General features: G+C 33.7%; 1 protein-coding gene across 1 annotated transcript in view; it reads right to left on the reverse strand.

The window, feature by feature from the left end:
* LOC105214855 (uncharacterized) overlaps positions 1–24,378 on the reverse strand; it is a 219,704-nt gene extending 195,326 nt beyond the window's left edge. The window contains exons 1-2 of the mRNA XM_011188522.3: positions 24,084–24,378; positions 16,999–18,246 (exon numbers count right to left, since the gene is read on the reverse strand). The gene's annotated coding sequence lies outside the window, so the exon portion shown is untranslated. The remainder of the gene's footprint in view (positions 1–16,998; positions 18,247–24,083) is intronic.
* Between the last annotated feature and the right edge of the window lie 1,037 nt (positions 24,379–25,415).

The following is a 25,415-nucleotide window of genomic DNA, read 5'->3' on the forward strand; positions in this document are numbered from 1 at the left end:
GTATGTGAAAATGAGAATTTATGATTGCGTGTGCGTGGTGAATGGAATATACATATGTAGGTGTGTATAAGTATATAGAGACATATGTATATACTTTGTTGTGCTCTTCTTTATGTGGAAAATTTTTCATCCTAAATAAACGAATATGTATAGAGGTTAAAGGCATTAATGAAACAAAAATTCCGAAAAAATATGAAAAAGTATTCATATATTTTCAAGAGTGTTTATTATATGTATGTATGTATACAATATATTTTTAATTGTAATAATTTTTTTGTCTTCGACAACACTTGTGTCACCCTGTTGCTCTGAAGTTGTCACTTTATATATACTTAAGTACAGCGCAATTGAACTTTTTTATAAAGAAAGCTCGTTGACAAAAAATATGTATAAATGCATTCATACAAGTTAGGATGGTAAAGTGCTTAAGTTAGGGTGGTACTAAATGTTAAAAAAAAATAAAATAAAAAAATTAAACATTTTTAAATTTTTTTATCTACAAAATATTTAGAGAAACTAACAAAACGTATCCCAACATATTAAATTAAAAACTGAAAATATTTAAAATATTTATTATCTCAGACACACCCTAAATATAAAATCTCACACACATGTATTTATATTTAAACACACAAGTAAAAAAATGTGAATTTTTCATATCAACACCATCCTACACCCTAATATTTAGTGACAAGCCACACTCGCTGCAACCCAATACTAATACCCCTGAAAGCATGCTTCAATAAATCATGATTAAGTAAATATCCACTTATGTTTGTATTGGTTTATGCATTTTTATATATTTATTTATTTTTTTTTTGGGTTTTGTTTTTGCTCTCATCGTTATGTTGCGCATATTTGCCATGAACCAATAACCATAGATTTCATAAATAACTGATAAGTTAATCCAATTTCAGTCAATTTGTAGGAATTATTGAAAGTTTGTAAATATTCTGTATTAATCTAATTAAGTGCGAGAGTGAGATGAAGAGAATTATTTAATTTATACGACGAGACATACTCACTTGAGTGTGGAAACTGATTTTTAATAAGTGTAGCATACATTTGGGGGTATCTGAATGTGGTTTATACACGTTTTATTTCAGTTTATTTTAGACACAAAATATATCTTTAAACAGAAGTCTTTTGATGAAATTGTGTATTTATTAGCCATTAGGTACATTAAATTATTTGTTTAATACATAAATGTAGTACCACGCCTAAAATTATGATACAAAATTTTAGTTTAAAATCGTTAAAGATGATGAGCTTTCAGGTCTCTAAGTTTCGGACAATAGGTAGAACGAATAACAATGTCTTAGATTCCCTAAAGGCCGTAGTTACTGTTGACGAATTTAATGATATTTTTTTCTTAAAGTAGCCTTGATAGATAAAACAGAGATAAACTAGCTCTTCCTGACGCAGAAAATTAAATTAGAGTTAGGTTAAGGAAGGAAGTCTAATACTATCTCTAGCTCATCAATCTCTAGCTTATATTATATACATATAAGACATTCAAGAAAAAGTGGAAACATTTTATTTACAAAAAATCCTGCCTCCACTTTGAGTATCAAATCTGACCTCCTACAGCCGGCAGCCAGACGGTCCATTAGGGAAGGTTGGCACACAAAAAAAGAAGATACAACACAACGTTTTTATTAGCAGCATTTTAGGGGCGTTGATTTGTGCAGTCTATATAATTGCGCCTAAAATGCTGCAACGCCTCGAATTTCATTCCTCTATCTCTACAAAGTAGACTTTTATGTGCGAAGTTTCGTTTTCTATAGCTATATCACGACTGGTCAGCTTTTTTCAATGTTTGTTGCTGTAATTGTATGTAATTATTTTTCCTTTTTTGATATTTTTGTTGCCGCTGTCGGCCTGTTACGACTTACAGCAAAATATGTGATAACAATAAATTACATGCAGAACATTTTATTTGGCTTGCTTCTTTATAACTTGGCTGAGTGCATTTAATGTAAGGAAAGTGGCGAGAAATAAACCAAACGAACAGTAATGAGTACAGGCATAAGAGCTCGGGAAAATACGCCTATCAAGACAATGCATACTGCACATAAATAAAACGGTAAAGAAAGGAAAAGTCCAATTAAAGTGCTTCTGGGAATTCATTATGCAGTGGAGAATTTAATATGAAAATACATGTAATTCTTCGAGACTAATTTTTAAGTTTTAAGTTTTAAGTTTTAAGTTTTAAGTTTTAAGTTTTAAGTTTTAAGTTTTAAGTTTTAAGTTTTAAGTTTTAAGTTTTAAGTTTTAAGTTTTAAGTTTTAAGTTTTAAGTTTTAAGTTTTAAGTTTAATTAAAGTTTAATGTAAAAGTTTTTTTATTTCAGATTTTATGGACAAAATGTAGTCGCTTAACACAACAAAAACTTGCTGTCCTTGTACTCTCCACATATCTAAATTTATTGGAAAGTATTACATCCATATGTGAACTTACGCATAAATAATTTAAAAGCATTTGAAAGCAACTGCGTAGGTATCCATAAATACCGACGTAACAGACTGTCGTGCCACATTAATATTGCATAAGCACTTGTTGGTGAGCGCGCGCTGTCCTTATTGATTTCGTAATCCCTTAGTTATGTATTTAACAAACTTTTTCCATTTTATTTTTATTTTATTTTTTTATTTTATTTCCTTTTTAATACAATATTCATTATTTTTTTTTCAATTTGTCAAACGGTTTCTGTTTCACCAATCATTCTTTGTACGTACTTAACTCAAATATTTTCACAAACTTTGTTTATCCTTTCTACATACCTTTCTCCGCTACCGACTGCTTACGCTGGCACAAATTCAACTCAAATTTATATGCAAATACTCAGCAATGTGTATATATTGTAAATATATAGAGAGTATTTGCTTTGAAGGGTCCCTAAGCTCCAGTAAGTTGGACCTTGTGAGCGGCGAGCTTCGTTAGATCACAAATTTGCATAACACAGCGAGTAGCGAATGTAGGGTAAAGACAAAGTATTCGTCATAAAAATGTCTGTGTTTCGGAGGCGGGGAGAGGAAGTGTAGAATTTGTTTCGTTTATAGGCAGTGTGTGCTTGTTATTTATTTGTGTCTTTATTTGTACTGCATGTCCTTTGGGTTGTCATGAGTTGCAGAAATCACGGCCATCAGTGGATAAATCGCATGATTTGTGCTGATTTTTATTTTCGTTCGATTTTGTAAATATTTCAGGACAAGTTGGAGATTTAAATTTTATTTTCTTTACTTATGCGAAGATGAGTACTGCAAATGTGTTTAAAGTTTGCAATGAAATGTAAGGAGAAAGTATTTAAATTTATTGGAATGTGTGTCATCGGTTTTGGTAGAATATTTGACAGAGTAAAGAGCTTTCACGATTCACACAGAAGCTTTCACCAAGCTTTTAAAGGTTGTTGTTTCATTGTATATATAGTAGAAAACTGAATAACTATAAAAGAAGTAAATTTTCATGTATCAGAAATCCACTAACAAATTAAGTTTTCATTCATTATACAGAAGCTATCCCCCTTTATTCAAGAGCTTTCACCGAACTTTTAAATATAGCTTCTCACCACTTATTTCGCTTAGGGATATATCTATAGCATTAAACGAGAACCTCTGTTTATATAATTTTCTATCCGTTAAAAATACTTATATGGAAGATGACCCTTCCACTCGAATTTTCCAAGGCTTTTTCCTTTTGGTCCACAAAAACTAAAACAAAAGTGGCTTTTGTAGTATATCTATGGGCGTCATTTGAAGAATAATTAACATAAACACAAAACAGGACTTATTTGCACTTATTATTCTAAATACCAAGAAAAAATAATTTACAAAATGTTCACTTGGTATAGTAGAGCTGATAGGAAGTAAAATAATTTTAAATAAATATTCAAAAAAAAATTTTATTCACATAATGATTACTTTTGCTAACTACAACAATAAAACAATTTCTACACCTTCTCTGCCTTTCATTTATTTATTGCTTTCATTTGAATTTCACACTTTCCACATTTATTGGCTTTGTTTGGCACCTTTTAAGCGTTCAATGACCGCTGCTACGCAACACTAACCTCAAAGGTGGGGCAGAGCGACCTACAATTATGTAAGAAAAAAAAGCACACAGCTTTTGTAAGGATTCACGAGAAGCCAGCATAATAAAGAAAAATTTAAATTAACAGCGCTAAGTAAGGAAAAGCCACAATTTATGCACAGCGCCTAAAAGTATGCAACAATCATATATATAAGTTGTAGAGAGCGTGGAGGTAATCAAAACAAAAACCGCAGAATGTCAACAAGAGCGCACACAAGTGCGTGGAAGTACAAAAAAAATACAACAGAAGGGAAGAAAGCTGCTCAAGAAGGAAGAAGTGGAAGAAAACTAAGAAGAAGAAAAATAAGAAATTTTTAAAAGTAAGTGTAAAAAGTTGAGGCGGCCGAATGAAAAAAAAATTGTTATATGCGTACAACGCCCTCACACATTATGAATAATGCAAAACTGTGCCAACGCCTTAAAATATGCTATGCGCTTTATACGAAGATTTCTTTATATGCTTCCATATGAGTTGGCGTGGCTCAAGGTAGCACAATGCAAAATTTCAGTTTACAAAACAAACAAAAAAAATACAAAAAACTGTGTACAATGGCTGCTGAAAGCCCACAAGAAACGCTTTTAATACACAGAGGCCCGCCGCCGTAACCCCAGTTTGAGCTAGCCGCCGTCACTAACATGCGTGTATTTCCATTCACACTTGAACGCACAACAACGCAGTTCGACGCGCTAAAGTGGCAAAACAATAACAAACGTGTGGAAAGGGAAAAGGCAGAATAAGAAGAAGAAGACAAGAAAGAGCAACAGAAATGAACAACATAACAACATAAAACAATGTGACTAAAGAAAACAAATTGTAAAACGCAGAGAAACCTCACTGAAAAGCAACTAAACGAGCAAAGGAACGCAATGCAATGCTTGTCTGGAAATGCTCAGCCGCCTAAATGTATGCTACAATAGCATTGAATCACACATTCACAAAGCACAAGCAACGAATGAAACACATACCTTTTTTATTTTTTTTTTTCATAATATTTTATATATTTTATAGTTGGGGGAAAGTGCAGCACCACCCGCATCTTATACCCCTGCTGCAGTGCTCACGTTCGCAACTGTCTGCAATTTAGTGCGCTAAGTGCTCTAAAGGGAGATCTCCGCGCGCTGCGTTCCAACGCGAACAATGGACGCTGGCAACGCAGACACATGTGCCCCACGGTGCAAAGGTGCTAAATTGCCGCACATTGTTACTTGTTGCCTGTTGCCATTGAGTAGCGCTGCGGCGCACAGCCGGCATAGCTAAACTGACAGCAGATAAATGTAGGCAAGGTAAAATCAGCGTTGAAAATATGAATTGAGAAGTACTGAAACACGCGATGTACGGAAAACACTAGTGGGATGCTGGATACCAGGGGATATTGATTTGTTGAGAAAGTAATATAAATGTGAAAGCATTACTTTTCGCTATGCATACTTTTAGGCTTTAAAATATGACGCAGATTCATAAGATTTGCTTTCCAATTGAACATTTATTTACTTTTTTGAAAATTTCGAGGGTTGTTGATAGTAAAATGGTTTTTACCTCAAACGGAGAGGGTACCTGAGAACTCTGAAGTAACGTTGCCTGCCTTTTGGCGCTGTTTATATAAAATATTACTCCATCTGTTTGTAATATTCTTGAAATATATTTAATATTATATAAAAATCGAGTATTTTCATCATGCATCTGAAAATGGCGTTTTTTATTTCTTTATTTTAGCATACCTTTAGGCTTTGAGAGCAATAAAAATTAATTTTACATTCTCAGTATAATTAAGCACCGCAAGTGAAATATACATATTTCCAAAACGAAAAAAATAGACATTTTGTACGAAATATTGTTTAACATGTGGCAACTCTAGGCTAATTATTTTCGTATATATGTATTTTTGAAATATCATAAAATTATTGAAAGCATTAATTCGAAAGTCACAGTTATATATTTTTTAATTAATTTAAATATTTATTAGAATTTGGGAAATTGTTTGTATTCTATCATTTTAAGAATAAATACATGGCAACTCTTTTCTAGCCTGCAATGACTAATTCTTTCTTTCATTATATAAGTTATACTGATATTTCAAAATTTAAATTTTAATCTTTTTACACATTTTTATAGTTTTTAGCAATGTATAATCCTAAAGGTATGCTTCATAAAGTATTCCCATTTAAGCTGACTTGGTGTTTTCCAACAATTATCACAGTTTTCTTAACCTTAAGACAGGAAGCGATTAAATTTATAAATTTTATAGGAATTAGCCAGAACAAAATGTGGGCGCCGAAAAGTATGCAAGACAAATTATTCCCAAAAAGTTTATGCATTTAAATATTCGAATCATATAAAATAAAATATTCCCTCCTATTTAAGCACACTAAATACCAAAAGCTTTCCACAGACCCCTCCCAGAAAAAAGCACACCAAATTATGCAAAATTATAAACAGTTACATAACCCACAACCAACACAATGCGCAGCTGTCATCACAAAAAGCCGCTGCAAATCCGCCAAAGTATGAAATGTTTTTGATTTGCGCTTTGTTTTCCAGGAATATTGGGTGTAGACAAATTGAAGTGCTGCGGAAGTTGCCTACAATTAAACTCAATTGTGCGCTTTTCATTTCCTGTTGTTTAGAAACAATTTTTCTTTTTCTTTCTTTTCACTTTATTGTTGTTTTTGGGTGGGGAGTTGGAGGCGTGTTCATGTTTGAACATTCCACTTGTTCCTGTCATATTGTTGTAGCTTCCTGTTGGTGCGTCTTGTTTTAAGACTTTATATTCGGTTCTATGTAATTTTCGAACAATTGTTGCATACCAATAGGCGCTTATGATATTTTGTCGAGATTTAATGTGTCAAGAAGAATGAAAATGTAAATGAATGAAGACTCATGATTTCCTAGAGAATATTGAGGGAGTTGGGAGCAAATTTTAGTAATCGCGGACCTCTGTATAGTGGCTAAAGCTGGATCAATGAGAATGCCTTTATGAAAGTCGGAAAATTATGCATAAAAAACAGTCTGAAAAATTTTTTTTACCTTTCCAGGAATCAGTCCGAGGTATGATCAGCACAAGTTAAGACGGTTCCATCCATGTATTCATCGTTGAGTCATAATGATAATCCGTCACTGTAGCAAGGTTCTTCGAAATATCAAAGTAATGACTACTACTCGGTCTACAGCCGACATTGTAGCGTGGTTGTTGATGTATATGAATTCGTTTCACTCTATCCGACAAGGTGTCCGTTCAGACCTAACTACATTTAAAGCTCTGTCAAGGGTTCCTTAGAGCAATTAACTCTAGATGGACGACTCTGATCTTTCGAGGGTTCCTTAAAGCAATTAATTCTAGACGGATACATCTTTTTTCAAGGGTTCCCTAGGAAATGAACTCTAAAAGGACGCCTCTTTCGAAGGTTCCATACAGCAATAAACTCTAGAAGGACACCTCAGATCTTTCGATGGTTCCTTAGATCAATGAACTCTAGAAGAACATCTCAGATCTTTCGAGGGTTCCTTATATATATATATTTGGCGTAGGAACCGCTTTAAGCGATTATAGCCGAATCCACCAGAGCGCGCCACTCATTCCTCCTTTTTGCTTTTTGGCGCCAATTGGAAACACCAAGTGAAGCCAGGTCACTTTGCACTTGGTCTTTCCACCGGAGTGGAGGTCGTCCTCTTCCGCGGCTTCCTCCAGCGGGTACTGCATCGAATACTTTCAGAGCTGGAGTGTTTTCTTCCATCCGTACAACATGACCTAGCCAGCGTAGCCGCTGTCTTTTTATTCGCTGAACTATGTCAATGTCGTCGTATAAATCGTACAGCTCATCGTTCCATCGCCTGCGGTATTCGCCGTTGCCAATGTTTAGAGGACCAAAAATCTTGCGCAAAACCTTTCTCTCGAAAACCCCAAGAGTCGTCTCATCGGATGTTGTCATCGTCCACGCTTCAGCGCCATACATCAGGACGGGAATAATGAGCGACTTATAGAGTTTGATTTTGGTTCGTCGAGAGAGGACTTTACTTTTCAATTGCCTACTCAGTCCAAAGTAGCACCTGTTGGCAAGAGTGATTCTGCGTTGGATTTCAAGGCTGACATTGTTGGTGTTGTTAATGCTGGTTCCCAGATAAACGAAATTATCTACAACTTCAAAGTTATGACTGTCAACAGTGACGTGGGAGCCAAGACGCGAGTGCGCCGACTGTTTGTTTGATGACAGGAGATATTTCGTCTTGTCCTCATTCACCACCAGACCCATACGCTTCGCTTCTTTATCTAGTCTGGAAAACGCAGAACAAACGGCGCGGTTGTTGCTTCCGATGATATCAATATCATCGGCATACGCCAGGAGCTGTACACTCTTGTAGAAGATTGTACCCTCTCTATTTAGTTCTGCAGCTCGTATTATTTTTTCCAGCAATAGATTGAAGAAGTCGCACGATAGTGAGTCACCCTGTCTGAAGCCTCGTTTGGTATCGAACGGCTCGGAGAGGTCCTTCCCGATCCTGACGGAGCTTTTGGTGTTGCTCAACGTCAGCTTACATAGCCGTATTAGTTTTGCAGGGATACCAAATTCAGACATCGCGGCATAAAGGCAGCTCCTTTTCGTGCTATCGAAGGCAGCTTTAAAATCGATAAAAAGATGGTGAGTATCGATTCTTCTCTCTCGGGTCTTTTCCAAGATTTGGCGCATGGTGAATATCTGGTCCATTGTGGATTTTCCAGGTCTAAAGCCACACTGATAAGGTCCAATCAGTTCGTTGACGGTGGGCTTTAGTCTTTCACACAATACGCTCGACAAAACCTTATATGCGATATTGAGGAGACTTATACCACGGTAGTTGGCGCAGATTGTGGGGTCTCCCTTCTTATGGATTGGGCAGAGCACACTAAGATTCCAATCGTCAGCCATGCTTTCTTCCGACCATATTCTACAAAGAAGCTGATGCATGCACCTTATCAGTTCTTCGCCGCCGTATTTGAATAGCTCGGCCGGTAATCCATCGGCCCCCGCCGCTTTGTTGTTCTTCAAGCGGGTAATTGCTATTCGAATTTCTTCATGGTCGGGTAATGGAACATCTATTCCATCGTCATCGATTGGGGAATCGGGTTCGCCATCTCCTGGTGTTGTACTTTCACTGCCATTGAGCAGGTCGGAGAAGTGTTCCCTCCATAATCCCAGTGTGCTCTGGACATCCGCTACCAGATTACCTTCTCGGTCCCTACATGATAATGCTCCGGTCTTGAAACCTTCTGTTAATCGCCTCATCTTTTCATAAAATTTTCGAGCATTACCCATGTCGGCCAGCTTTTCAAGCTTTTCATACTCACGCATTTCGGCCTCTTTCTTTTTACGTCTGCAAATGCGTCTCGCTTCCCTCTTCAGTTCTCGATATCTATCCCACCCCGAACGTGTTGTGGTCGATCGCAACGTTGCGAGGTAGGCAGTCTGTTTTCTCTCCACTGCGGAACGACAATTCTCATCGTACCAACTGGTTTTTTGGCGTTGCCGTAGACCAATTGTTTCGGCTGCAGCGGTATGCAATGAGTTTGAGATGCCGTTCCACAGCTCCCTTATATCGAGATGCTGATGAGTGCTCTCAGAGAGCAGGAGCGCAAGTCGAGTAGAAAATCGTTCGGCTGTCGGTTGTGATTGCAGCTTTTCGACGGCGAACCTTCCTTGTGTTTGTTGACGGGCGTTCTTTGCTGCACAGAGGCGAGTGCGTATCTTTGCTGCTACTAGATAATGGTCCGAGTCAATGTTTGGTCCTCGGAGCGTACGCACGTCTAAAACACTGGAGACATGTCTTCCGTCTATCACAACGTGATCGATTTGGTTGCGCGTGTTTCGATCAGGGGACAGCCACGTTGCTTGATAAATTTTTTTATGCTGGAATCTGGTACTACAGACAACCATATTTCCTTCTTTACCCACCCTGGCGTTAAAATCGCCAAGCACGATTTTGACATCGTGGCGGGGGCAGCGCTCATAGGTGCGTTCTAGGCGCTCATAGAAAGCGTCTTTGGTCACATCGTCCTTCTCTTCCGTTGGGGCGTGGGCGCAAATCAGCGATATGTTGAAGAACCTCGCTTTTATGCGGATTGTGGCTAGACGTTCATCCACCGGGGTGAATGCCAGGACTCGGCGACGGAGTCTCTCTCCCACCACAAATCCAACACCAAATTTGCGCTCCTTTATATGGCCGCTGTAGTAGATTTCACAAGGACCCACCTTCTTCCGTCCTTGTCCCGTCCATCGCACTTCTTGGACAGCGGTGATGTCAGCCTTTAGTTGTATGAGGACATCAACCAGCTGGGCAGAGGCACCTTCCCAATTAAGAGTCCGGATATTCCAGGTGCATGCCCTCAAATCATGATCCTTAGTACGTTTGCAGGGGTCGTCATCAAAAGGGGGGTTTCTCATCCGAGGCTCGGTGTTTGTTTTCATTGGGGAGATTTTTTTATGTGGTGGGTCCCAAGCCCTACGCACAACCGCACAAGCGGGCTTCGCCTTCTCACTTAAAGCAATTAATTCTAGACGGATACACATTTTTTCAAGATTCCTTAAGGAAATGAACTCTAGAAGGAAACCACAGATCTTTTAAGAGTTCCTTAAAGTAATGAACTCTATAATGACACCACAAACCTTTCCAGGGTACCTTAAAGCAATGAACTCTAGAAGGACACCTCAGATCTTTCGAGGGTTCCTTAAAAGCAATTAATTCTAAATGGATACATCATCTTTCAGGGGTTCCTTAAGGAAACGAACTTTAGAAGGACACCACAGATATTGGACTTAGTAAAATACTCAGGGTTTACCTATTCCCATGTGTAAAAAGAGATTGCTAGACCAGACTAGACAACTAATCTTATCAGTACTGCGAACAAGTATTTAGACAGGAACTGACGAGCATCTAATAAAACACCTATGTTTCTTAGAACACAAAACTGATTTATTAGTCAGAAGTTCTCTCCTGGATAATGAAGAAAGTCAAGAAGAGTGCAGAGTTTCCTGCCTACTTGAGATCTTTAAATTCGCGAGAGTTTTGTTGAAGATACAACAAAAACTTTATTAATCACTAGAAATATCTCAAATAGCATTTAAAAATTACCCCTCCCTAACTCTGAGTAAACATAAATCACGGCACTTCCTTGCTTTAAATTTTTTTTAAATATCTCCCCCACCCCACCACCATCACGGAATATGACACATTGTTGCCATAATTACGCTCGTATATCTTCGCGTTCAGACAGCGCGCTGTCGCTGGCAATTAATGGTGCGTCATTTTCATATATCGCACATTTTAATTTATATATTTTTGAGGAGCACTTAATTTAAATGAGCGCTGATAGGCGAAAGGCAACACAAATGCGAGCGTGTGCTTGTTGGAAATATTTTTAAATAAATGCAAAAGTAATATTTACAAGTAAGAAAGCAATTTAATGAAGTAAAAGGAGTCGCATGAATCGAAGGAAGACGACGAATAAAAATCGCATAAACAGGCAGTAAAAATCAAGGAAACAAGCAATAATAAAATAAAAACGCATTAAGCACGCGGTGAAAGCCAAGTAAAACAAAGCGAATATGAAGAGAGCGAAAATGCAGTGACAGCAAATAAGCTGGCTGTTTGAAGGTAAACGGAGTGGAAGGAACGAGTGGGGGGTTGTTGGCAGATAACGGGGAAAGACATTGTAAAAGCTGACATAAATTATAGCCTGATAATGCTTAAGCGTGAGAGCATAAATGCAAGCAGATGAATGGAGGGCTATATATAATATATATGTATGTATGTATATAATATACATATATATGCATATGACGGTATACTAAAGAGTAGAAGCAGACATAAAACGCGCTCACATGCAATGAAATTTTGTAAGAATATTAATATGGCCACTTCATGATATGACTCCAATATATGTATGTATACTTCCTTGCTTTATATATATATATATATAATATATGTATGTATCTACAATAACAGATATATTTATGTATATACATATATACAAAAGTATATGCCTGAATCTACTTAAATGTATATGTTGTATGAGTTTGAGCTTTGGTAAATAGCCTTTGCTGCAAGTAAGCGCGTAAGTGCATAAGCAGTTAAGTAAACGCCTTACTTTCACACACACAGAAACACATATACAAACTCAGATACTCACTCACTAGAACATTCGCTTTCCAGCAAAAAGCGCTTGCCAAAGGGTTTTCATATGTGTACACATCTGCTGTAAGTGGCTAGGTAAGTGTGTAAGTAAGAAAGTAAGAAAGTGAGTAAGAAAGTGAGTAAGTAAGTGGGTAAGCACGTGGGTAAGCAAGTAGGTAAGTGCGCTTGTATGTAAATATGCAGAAAGTCTTTAAAATGTTCAAGTACGCATAATGCTTTGTCTGAGAAAGTTTAAAAAGTGAAATGGTGTGGGTGTAAATATGAAAGGAAATGCTTAAGATTAAAGCAAGTACATATGTATATATAATTAGGTGAATAGGTAATTATAAATATATTAATTATTTATACAGGAAAAAATTCAAAGAAATGTACTAGAAATAATTTAAACTCGGCGATGTCCATATTTGAGATATAGTTGAATTAGTTGAAGCACTACTTATATAAATTATTTATAGTACAATAAAAACGAGTTTTGATTAAAATATGCAAATGAAAAAATAATTGTAAGTAAAGGAGCATTTCTGGAAAGGCAATCCCGCTAAATAAAGCTCATTGTCCGCTCCATACTACCAAATTGGGACTTTAAGTATCTAACCATATTCGATGAATAACATAAAAATGATAAATATGGTCAATGCAATAAGAATATAGCTCGAACCAACAGTCTCGTGATTTAAGGCTTTTCAGAGTACTCAAAGATATATGTTTATATCTTAAATTTGCTACTGGATATCGAATATATTAAGCCTCAGGCAATGCAACGGATTTTCTCATATTATTTAATAAATTTTATTCCTAAATCTGGTTAGCAGATCCAACTGATCTGCAAAAAAAAACAATAAACAATTAAGTTAAAAAAGTAGACGCATATCTAGGAAATTGAAAGCATATTTATACATGAAAACCATAATGATTCGGCCCCTGGAGCTGATGTTTCATAATAAAAGATTTAAAACTATGAAATAAAATATTTAGAAATTGCGTCTAAAACTATACATCATGTCAAGAATTATTATTTGGCAACAAGTTTGATGAAGATTTCAGTCATGACAAAGACATATATTTGTGTATATTGAACAACTACACCAGAAGAATACATATATCATCTTATAATGACAGGAGACAACTTTTTTTTTTGGGTATTGGAAGTTTCATTCAATTTTATGTGAAGGTTTTAATACTTCTAATGACTCATGACTTGTGCATTAGAATCATCTACTTTTAAATTTTAAATTATTCGTAAACATCATTTATGAACTATGAACTTTGGTTCGAAAAAAAAAATACTTAAATTGCTTTATAAGTAAATTGTATTTTATTATTGTTATTACGAAAATAACACCGAAAAAATCATGAAAAATTAAGTATATAATATCTCCGCTCGAAAAGTTATGCTTCATTTAAAATCAAATCTGATAATATTTCAGCATTGCGGACAATATTAAGGCGAGAATTGTATTATGCTTTTAATGTTTTTAATTATTTTAAATCCCTTTATAGCCAATTGCTTTAAATAAAATTTTTTCCTGCAAAGTTACATTTAAGAATTCACCTAAATTATAATTCATTGTAAATCGAAAAAAATTGTATAAAATCTGAGAACCTCTAACATTTTGAAGAGCTCCATACCTCCAGTCGTTTACTAAGAAATTGTATAACAAAAATATCGAATTAAAACACTGTAATGGTACTATTTTCAGCGCTAATAAAAATTTCAAAACATAATTTAATTTTTCCTTTGTTTGTAAAATGGAGCATACCTATAGCCACTTTTAACATATTTCACTTTTTAATAGACTAGAAAACTTCAAAATAAATATTATTATTAAGGATATCTTCTATAAAGCCTGAAGAAATTAGTAGAGCTGGCTTTGTATTTTAATGATAGCATACCTTTGAGCGATATTTTTATACTCTCGCAACAAAAGTTGCTAAGAGAGTACTATAGTTTTGTTCACATGACGGTTGTTTGTGTCACCAAGAAATAAAAGAGATAGATATGGGGTTTTATATATATATAAATGATCAGGATGACGAGTGAAGTTGAAATCAGGATGTCTGTCTGTCCATCTGTCCGTGCAAGCGATAACTTGAGTAAAAATTGAGATATCTTAATGAAACTTGGAACACATGTTCCTTGGGAAAGGGTTGCTTTCTAAAATGGGCAAAATCGGACCATTGCCACGCCCACAAAATGGCGAAAACCAAAAACACATAAAGTGTCATAACTAAACCATAAATAAAGTTATAAAAGTAAAATTTAAAATAAAGGATAGTATTAGGAAGGGACATATTTGGATGTAATTTTTTTGAGAAAGTGGGCGTGGCCCCGCCCCCAAATCGGTTATTTGTATATATCTCACAAACCAATAAAGCTATATATACCAAACTTTAGGTTGAAAATTACAAAAAATGAGTTAACTCACTAACGAAAAACGTCAGAAACACTAAATTTTACAGAAGAAATAATAGAAGGAAGCTGTACTCAGATTTTTTTACAAAATTGAAAATGGGCTTGACATCGCCACTTATGGGTCAAAAACCATACCTCAGGAAGTACTCGACAGATTTAAATGAAATTCGGTATATAATATTTTCTTGACACCCTGATGACACGTGTGGAAAATGGATGAAATCGGTTCACAACCACGACAACTTCCCATATAACTCAATTTTGAATTTCATCTCATTCCTTCACTTTATAATCCAAATCCATATTAATATTATAAATGCGAAAGTAACTCTGTCTGTCTGTTACTCTTTCACGCCTAAACGGCTGAACAGATTGTGATGAAATTTAGAATGATGATAGATGATAACCTAGAAATGGTCATAGGCTATAAATAATCACAATATAATAACCATAAATGGATGATTGAATGACCTATTTTGGTGGTAAAAAACAAAGATGTCAATGGTCTCAATGTGACAATTTAGAATTTCGTTCCAGGAGAATTGACACAGCTACAAACCAACATGACGTAGTCAATTCTCCCACAGACTTTTTAAAATTGCTGATAGTTCAGCAACACTCACTTTGCAATTAGAATTAGTGTGAGTTGTCATCATGCTTCGTAACATAAATTATCCTCGACTTTGCAATAGAACAAGACTGTGCTTAAGGTAATCAATATCGTCATCGAAGCCAAGATTGAGCCAACTATGAAATTTGCTAATTTGTTACATACTCAATTCAATATACGATTAAAAAAAAAAATTTAAGTTTAACAAACTATGATGATTTACGCTTAATACAGATCTACAAGAATGTATATCAATCAATATACCGGCTATAACGCTTTCTTCTTTATGCGTAAGATTTGTTTTACTATATTGAAAAATTTACTAATTTAATGTATACCTTAGCCACAAAAACGTGTAGTCGGGTCTACTAGTATATATATAAGCAACCAATGAAGATAGCGAAATAAAACTTTATACAAATACTGTATATGATCTGTGGCATCACTTGTGAAATCGTGAAATTCTCGAAATCGGACTATAACTTTTCAAAGCCCCTGATATCGAATATGTTGAACTCAGCGCCTAAGGGTAAATTTTAACCGAAAATATGGGTGAATCTCTTAGATAATTTAATGTAATTCAAAGGAAATTGTTTTCTTCTCATAGTGTTCTGTTCTAAAAATTATTAATATCGGGTCATAACATCTCCTAGCTCCCATATACCTAATTATAGGTTTTTCAAAAATACGGTGGGCTTTATTCCGCATATATGTATTGGTTAATATGTGAGATATCTTAGCAAAATTAAGTGAGCGTATAGTCTTGAATATAGTGCACCTTGCTGGTGAAAATAAATGAAATCGGTCTAGGAATTACATCAGCCCTCATATATATATATATATTCGTTACTCTATTGGACTTAACGCCAAATTTATGGGTAAATTTGTGTGTTATATAAATAAAATTTCTTCAATAAATTGCGAGAGTATAAAATGTTCGGTTACAGCCGAACTTAGCCTTCCTAACTTGTTTATATTAAGATCATTATAAACAATAATAAAACAAAATTTCAGCAGCAACATAATATGAGGCGTTACTGATTCCTTCCTAATCCTATATTTTAATTTAAATTTAATAATTACTATTTGATCCATATTTAGTTGCTAATAAGTCATGAATCCTTCCACGAAATATTTCAAAATCGTTATAAAAACGCATTGAAATGTTTATGATCGCATACTTTTTAGGCAACTTTAAAGAACTGAACAGATTACTTACTGTCACATATGTTGCACACATTGCTTGTTAAGTAATTTCCAATAATATTTCTTTTACAGTAATAATATAACAATATAGATATGAAACTGAGCTTTAAAAACTTGAAAGGAAATTTTTAAAATTTGTTTAAATTTAATTATATTAAAAAAATGAAAAGCAATAAAAGTAAGTTAAATAATTTTCCCCGAAGCACAAATAAGGCAACAATTATCTGTGCAGCCTTATTAATACGCAGCGATAAATGATTGAAATAATATTGGCCTACTTCAAGGCGCTTCAACCGGCATTATACTGGCAAAAGCGCCATTAATGCCAACTTAATTATCTGCTGCCGCGTATTTCACTTTTCACAAGCGCCGCGCTTAAACGAAAGCAAAACTAAAAGCGCACCAGCATTATGGCAGCCAACAACGAAGGCACTGTATATCGGTAGGCGCCGCGCAGCTGAGCGCTTACATTGATAAATGTGCACAATAAACGCATTTTAATCTATGATTAACCTACCTTTTGCTGAAATTATCGTTGCGCGTTTTATTCCCTTTCACGCGTGGCGCTGCCAAGCGATGTGGCTGGAGAGCAGTTAAATAGTGCAAGCAGAAAAGTATGCAACGATTTTTTTTATAATTTTTTTCTTTTAATAAATGACTGCTGCAGCTGGAGTGCGGAGTGGAGCTTCAGCGTTGCAGTTGTGTAGACTTCGAGTGCACTTTCAGGCGCTGCGCTTGTCTACCATTGTGCATTGACTTGCGTCTAGTGCGTGTATTGCGGGGGTGGAAACGACGGAGCAGTAGGTGCAGTGTGCTGCAGCAGTATTGTGTGTAGTTCTTGTTTATCTTTTAGCTTTGCAGACGCTTAGTGGTGCCTGCTGTTATAATTGAGTAGTTGCGTTGGGTGGAGTTGAGTTGTTGTGGAGTAGAGTGGAGTGGAGCTGGGAGTTTCACTTTTTCTCGCGTCTATTTGCTCGAAGTGTATTTGCTTTTCCGATTATTTCTTGCATGCACACGTCGTTTTAATTAATTTGCCGTTCTTTTTTGCTTTTTACATTCCTTTCCACTTTCAAGCACTGTGGAATTTTTAAAGAATTTTTTTCTTTATTATTTTATTTTATTTACTTTGTGCTGTATTGGCATTTATTTGCAGCATTTGCTTACAAGAGCTTTTTTTGCTTATAATTTTTAATATCTCACTTTTATTTTATTTACCGCTTGACGGCCTACTTTTGTTGTTTGCTTTTCACAGTATTTCTTTTTTCCACTTTTTTTGTTATGCTTATTATGTTTGCATTCCGGCTTTGCTGTTATTATTATTAGTTTTCACTTACAACAGACAGTTTGAGTTAGCCTTTTTCTGTTTTAAAATACGATACTCACACACATGTACACTTTAGAGCAATAGTGCTAACGCTTGTATTTTTGTTTGAATTTACATTGCATACTTGTAGGCGTTTTTTCAAGCACTTTGTTCTGTACCTTTCAACAATTTTTTCCACATTCTTTTTTTAATTTTCAACAATTTCTTTTTTGTTGTTTAACTTATTTGATATTGATTTATTATTGATATTATTTGACTTTTTTGTCTGACAAATTTTTATTTTAACGCTTTTCCACGCCAATTTTTTTATCTTCCTGTCAAATAATTTTCAGAAATTACACTTTTTGTTTAGTATTTATGACTTCAATAATATTTCATTGCAGTTTTTTTTGTAACTTTCGGTACATTAAAGATTATTGCCGCAATGGCTTCATAAAATCTCTGAAAATGTATATAAGAAAATATGTTAATAATGTATTTAATAATTGGTGTAACAAGCATTTTAATAATGTCATATAAATAATTTGTGTAATTTTTTATATTCACATATTTAAATAAAATATTTTCAAATAAGAAATTCGATAGAAAATTCTTCACTATAAAATATTAAACATGTAGTTCATACTTTTGATATCAAAAATATTTTGAAAATTCATCAGATTTCAGTTGTTCTTATTAGAATTTTGCTTATACAAATTTTCGAGTATGATGCCGTTCCTAATTATTTCCTTTTTTACTAAAAAAAATGTTTACAATTGCAAATAATATTAAATTTATTAATAATATTAATATTATCATGCATATTAATATTACTTTTAAATATATTTAATTTTTTTTAATATTCTACAATCTGTTTGATCTTATAAATACTATAAAATGCATTTTTATTTTATTTTATATTCAAATACATGATGCCTCTGGGAAAACAATAATTTGAAAAAACATAAAATTTAGTCAAAAAACATATTTATATTAAATTTCCAACTTTTTTTCTAAAAGTTAAATTTCCAATTTTTTTTCCAAAAATTAATTATACAATTTTTTTTTAATTCAAAAATTAAAAATTTAATTTCTTCAATATTTAAATGAAAATGAAATTAATAATTTATTTTCTTATGTAACATAAAAAATAAACCCCCTTGTACTCAAGAGATTCACTAGGAGTGTTTTAAAATTTAAGATACAAAAATAATTTTGTGTCGTAAAATTTGTACTTCCAATTATAATGAAGAAATTTACATTTTTTTATTAATAATGTATTAAAATTTGAATAATTTTTAATTGCATTCATTTTAGTTTTAAGTTTTCAAAATTTCAAATTTAACAAAATATCAAAAAAAAAATTTTCGTATGATTCCAAAACTTATTTATTATTTTAATTTTTAGATATTTACTTACCAAATTAAAAAATAAAAATTATATTCCAAAATATTATAAAAATACAGTGGAACTTCCATAACTCGAACATTCTATAAGTCGAAGTCTCCATAACTCGAAGACTTGAATTGGCAATAGCGTTTAGAAGCCAAACCTCCCTAACTCGAATTTCTATAACTCAAGTGGCAATAGAAGTCAAATTTCATACAAATTTCCTTCCATAAATCGAACTTTTCGGCCAGGACATTATACAAAATTTAAAATTTTACTATCAGGGAACAATTTTAAAAGAGTCTTTCTATATCGTAAAGGGGCAAGAAAAAAATATGATTTTATACTTACAGATTTCCTGAATCGTGTAACAAAGGCATGAGATATAGACGTAAGGAGCCAAACAATAGCAAACTACAACAAACAAAATTACAAAATACATGTTTTCATGTATTTAATTACAACGTGTTGCAAAGTAAATAACTAAAACTGTGGGTAAATCTATATTTTACAGCTTTTTAAAAAATGTATGTTTTAATGAAAATTCTATAACTCGAAGTCTCTCTAACTCGAAGTTTTTTTGTGGATTATAGTGATTCGAGTTAGAGAAGTTCCACTGTATTAAAAAAATAAATAATATATCTGAGTTAATATTTATATTTAATTTTCAAAATAAACAGTAAGAAAGCACAAAACATTTTTGCTTATTGCAATAGTATTTTTTTGTATTCCTTGAAATATTTTTTACCAAAATCATTGTATAGACAAATTCAAGTATATAGATACATACATACGTATACACTCATATATAGAAATTGAAATTTGAAGGTATTTAAGAGAATTTTAAAAGTACTTTTTCGAGGAATTAATGAAAATAGCTAAGAGATAATAGCTCCATGAGGATTATTTCTAGGTTTTAATGTAAAACTGTATTTACACCAAAAAAGCGTTCACAAAATAGTTCGGAGTTTAACATTATATTCCTATATATATACATATATACACATATATATATATATATATATATATATGTGTTTTTATCAATTTTGTATATTTTTCAATACTTAATATTAAAAATTTATACCAATTTAATCAAATTTCATTATTTTTTTCTTTTACTCTTGAATTGTTGTTCCATATTTTAGCTGTCACAGAATGCATTATGAAAAACAAAGGATATTATACATAAAGAAAAGAAAAACTGTGTTGAAATATTTAAATGCTGAATTGACTTGTATACTCCAATCGCATAAATAATTAAAAAAAGTACATAGAGTATCTAGATAAATGCATGGATGAGAATCAGCGTTAATTTAATGTTTATTTGTATTAAATAAAATTTAATATTTTTATGGTTTTATTTTGCATAATAAAATTATTTTTTTAGTTTTTTATATGGAGAAAACTATTCAGATAGCTTATTTAATTAAAAGAATTTAATATTTATTTTTAAGCTCTTTCAAGTTTTCGCATTTTGAGCAATTTATCTATTAATTTTTTTAGAATAATTTGAATCAAAATTTATTTTAAAATATTTTGAATATTCATACATTCATTTCATCTACATTTATTTTTATTTTTTTTTTTCATATAATGTATATTTACATTGGAAATACACATTAAAACTTTAGTTAAAAAAGAGTCGAATTTTAATTTAATTTTTTTTATTAAATTGTTTACAAATTTTTTTTTAATTATTTGTTTAAATTTTTATTATTTTCCTATGTTAAGCATCAATCACAAATTCTCCGTTAATTTCACTTTATTTTAAATTCCTCAATGCATTTATTACCCGCCGTTTACTAAAAAAACTGTTCTACTTTGTACTTTTTGTTCCAGTTCACTTCCCTTGACGGTTCGTAATTTGCATAAATAAAGCAAATTAATTGGCTTTTCACGGCGCTACACAGATTAACAGACACATAAACACACACACACTCTTTCACAAAAGCACGCACAGTCACTGACAGCGCGCAACAACAAAAACTATAATAATAATAACAACACCAGCAGCTGTCAGCTGTTGGTAAACAAATGCAGCGTCGCGCTTTTCCGTTCGCGTTGTTTGTTTGTTTACAATGTTGCCAATGTAATTGATAAGGAAATGCAATTGCCGTTCAGTTCGCGTTGTTGTTTTTCTTCCACTTTTATTGCTGTTGCTGTTGCTCTGGCCGTTGCTGTGCTATTTTAATTGTTGTTGTTTGTTTTATGAGACTTTTAATTGCATTTCGTTTTTTTATTTGTTGTTATTTTAATTGCTTTGCTCACTTTTTGTTTGCTACTTTGATTTTGCAATTAATTGTTGTCACTATTGATTATAACGATTTCCCGAGGCACTAGCGCCTGAATGTAGGTTAAAATAATAAGTATATAATAATAATTGTTTGGAAAAAATGTAACGGGCGGTAAAAGCTAAATTTATGTAATTTTTACACTTTGTTATCTTGTGGAATTTAATTTAAGTGCAGAAGAAAAATCATAAAGCTAGCTCCTATAGGTATGCTTTAATTGACCAAAATGATTTTATATTCGAAAAAAAACAATATATTTTATTAAAAAATGGTTTTGTGCTTAATTATTTACTAATTTACCATACTAAGTTTACCAAAAATAATTGCGCCCGAAGTTATACTAAACCATATTATATCAGCGATGTATTTTTTTATAAATTTATTTCGAGCTTGTATGAATTTTGCTAATTTTTACAGCTATATAAATTTATACATTCCAATCTTAAATTTATGCAAATATTTTTTGTACATTTTTTCCAGGCTGTTCTGTAGAATTTCATATAGAACGATGATAATTTCTAACACATTAAAATTTTCTAAAGCAGAAGAAATTTTCTAAACCGAAAAAATTGATATTTCGCCTTAATTTATGCTTTCAATTACTCAACATTTTCGCAAGCTAAATAGCTTTCCGCAAAGAATTTGTAATACAACTTAGCTTGTCACGCCGAAGGTCTACTAATAATATTATACACACAATTTCTTTTTTTTTTAATGTCCGAGAGGCCTTAATATATGCAACTTGTTCATTATACTAGCAGTGTACTATCCATACAAAAAATATGAGTTTAATTTCTGACTTTTAAATAGATTTGTTAATTTCATTTTAATAAAATTCCATTAAACAAGCAATTTTCAAGCAATTTCAAGCAAACAAACAATTTTCAATTCAATAATTTATTGAATAGCTTAAAAGTGTGCTACTGCCAATTAAAGCTTGTTCAAAAAAATTTAAAATTTCATATAGTTCCATGTATTCAATCGTTTATTTTGAAACTTATCTCGAGTCATATTATTATAAAATTGTATGCAGTGCCTGAAAGTATGCAAACATTTTTTACCTCAACTATTTAGGCCCCGAAATCAATCATAGCCTTTATAAACAATTTTAAATTCATTTTCCTATAATGCTCCTAAAAGTATGCAACAATTTTGTAAATTAAAAATGTAAACATTGTTTTCATATTCATTACAAGGTACATAGCTAGAAAATTACATATCTGCAGATATTTTTATTTTGAAGCAAAAGTTTTTGCAATATTTTACACTCAACTTATTTTCAACGCAGCCTAAAATTATGCAATTAAATTTGGGTACGCTTTAAAACTATAAGTTTTATACAAAATTCGATCTTTAAATTAAAAGAAAGAAAATTATTCAAACCTACACACAGTAGCCGTTTTATGAATATGTGTCCAGCGCCTAACAGTATACTTCACACCTTAAATAGCTCTAAACCAAGTGGCAATAGTCAAAGTTCCACCAAAAACTGTAATAAACTGCTTTAGTGCCAATATTCACTATTTTTTCCAGCATTTAATTTGCCTCAACGCCTAAAAGCATGCTTTACTTAACAGAAAATCACACTCAGCTTGCTTACAACACTGTCTATTCAGGCTTTAATTTGACTCCGTGTCACTATCGCCTCCAAAGCATGCCACCAACCAATATATATCGCCTTTCAAGCATTGCTTTTAACACATTCTCCAGCTCTATTCACAAGCAATAGACAATAAATCTTACGCCACGATCGACAAGTTTAAACGCCGCGCACAAAGTCATGCGAGAAGAAAAGCATCTTTGTACGTCAGCGCTGCTATGCTATATTTACACGCCAGCAACAGCAAGCAGGCGCTGCCTACGCGCCACGCCAGCACAATGCCAAGCATTAACGCCTTAAAATATGCAAATGCGCGTATGCAATATATCACAGACACATAGCGCCGCATGCTGGGTGACAGCAGCGAGTAGTGGCAGCAATAACAACAACAAAAATAAGAAACAGCCAACATGACAGCGCCAATAGCTGAGACAACAGACAGCGACAGGGATAAGCAGCTAACACCGATATGAGTTATGGAGACGCGGGGACTCTAGGCAAACAGTGGGATTTACATGGATATAGCTATATAACTGTATATAGTATATATCTACAATGTTTTTGTTAACTATTCCTGGTTTACTAGACCCTGCAGCCACTTGAAGGCATGTCTTTTTGTGCAGCTTTGCCTCTTCTTCCTACTGCTAGCTCTTCTTACAGCCAACACACAAGCCGGATATTCAAAAATGACTTCCGCCTCAGTCATGTAAATCGCACAAACACACATACACATCGAAATTTATATTTTTACATACATATATGTACACCCACTTAGCCGCTTGCTAGCGCTTGCAAGGGCCACACATTAAGGAAGCGCCACAAATTTGCCATAATATTTTGTGTTTTTTTCCTATTTTTTGGTTTTTTCTTTCACGTTTTTCGCACGACAGCACTGTCTGCTGTGTGTTCTTTTTTCGCCTTTTTCTGGCTGGCGACAGCAGCAAGAAAACGCCTTTTTTATAATATACGAAATTTGGACGAAATTGTGGTAATCAAATGAACACTCTGAGTAGTAATACCTTTTTGTTACTTGATGTATTAACGCAAAGCACACTTTTTCACAAAACACAAAACGATTTTATTATTTCATAAATTTATTTTCTTTTTCGAAAATTTCAAACACATAAAATCCAATTGGCTTTTCATTTGCACTTGGTTGTAGCTGAAAGTAGCAGCACCAGCAGTGTATGCTATTAGAAAACTGCACGACGCGACCGAGCGTAAAACGTACGACGTATTAGCGTTACCGAATTTTTCCCGTTAGCACGTCCTTTTCACACGACAATCGCTGGCAAACTGTTCGACACAACGGCTACGAGTTGGCAGCCAGTGGCGCGACATAACTGTTTGTACGATTGTGTACGATGCGCTCACACAGCTTCACTGAGCCAGCAGCAGCTGCAACACGAAAGGCAAGTGCCAAGGCATACAAAGAGCACATATACAAATGCATTCGTGCGCCGATAAGAAGACTCGTCTGTCGCCTGGCTTTGTGAGTAGCTCGCTAGCAAAGCATATTTCGCAGGCAAAAGTCAGTGATGCTTTACAAAAATGAACACAGACGACGCGCTCTTCTTTGTATAACGCATGGAGAGAAGGAGAGAGAGAAAGTGAGAGATGAGCGTAGCAGTGACTCGCTTGCAGTTTTGAGAAGTTTTGTCGCTTTGTCGCGTTGGTGGCGCTCAGCTGTTAGTGCTCATTTGAGACTCACCGGCTTGCGCTCTCAGATACTCTCACCGCTCAAACAGAATTCAGTCACAATAAGCTGTACAGAACAACCAAATAGCGTATAACAGTTAGTAAAACGCTCTTCCAGCAAACTGCTTCCTTTTATTGCCTCTCTCTTATCAATCTCGTCGTAAGCCGGCTGGCTTTTTGATTTCATTGAGAAAATGTCTTGTATATATATAGCGTAGTGTTTATGTCTGCTGCAAAATAGCTTTGTTTTCATTTTGTTCCGGCATATTATAGCAGATCAGAAAAACAGTGGAAACATGTGGTGAAATAGCGTTTTGGGAGAGCTTCATACAAAACATAAATACAGAAGGAAAACCAGAAATATAAGCAGATGAGTCAAATTGTTTGGTGTTATGGGGAGGGGAACAGCTCGAATTACCAAGCATTTTAAATTGAGAGATTAAGATTTAAAGGTTTGATAACACTAAATGAACATTTTATTGAAAGAAGTGAATTATGGCGCAGTTGGTATTGATTTCATAGAATTTTTAATCCCCTTGTTAAGTAATAACCAGAATATTTTGAGTGAACTTGTTTGAGGAAACCGCTTTATTTATTCGAGCTTTACCTTTAGGGATTTATAGTACAAAAGTACCAGTATCTCTACGACTGTT

The sequence above is a fragment of the Zeugodacus cucurbitae genome, chromosome 6 (assembly GCF_028554725.1).
Source record: "Zeugodacus cucurbitae isolate PBARC_wt_2022May chromosome 6, idZeuCucr1.2, whole genome shotgun sequence".
Lineage (NCBI taxonomy): Eukaryota > Metazoa > Arthropoda > Insecta > Diptera > Tephritidae > Zeugodacus > Zeugodacus cucurbitae.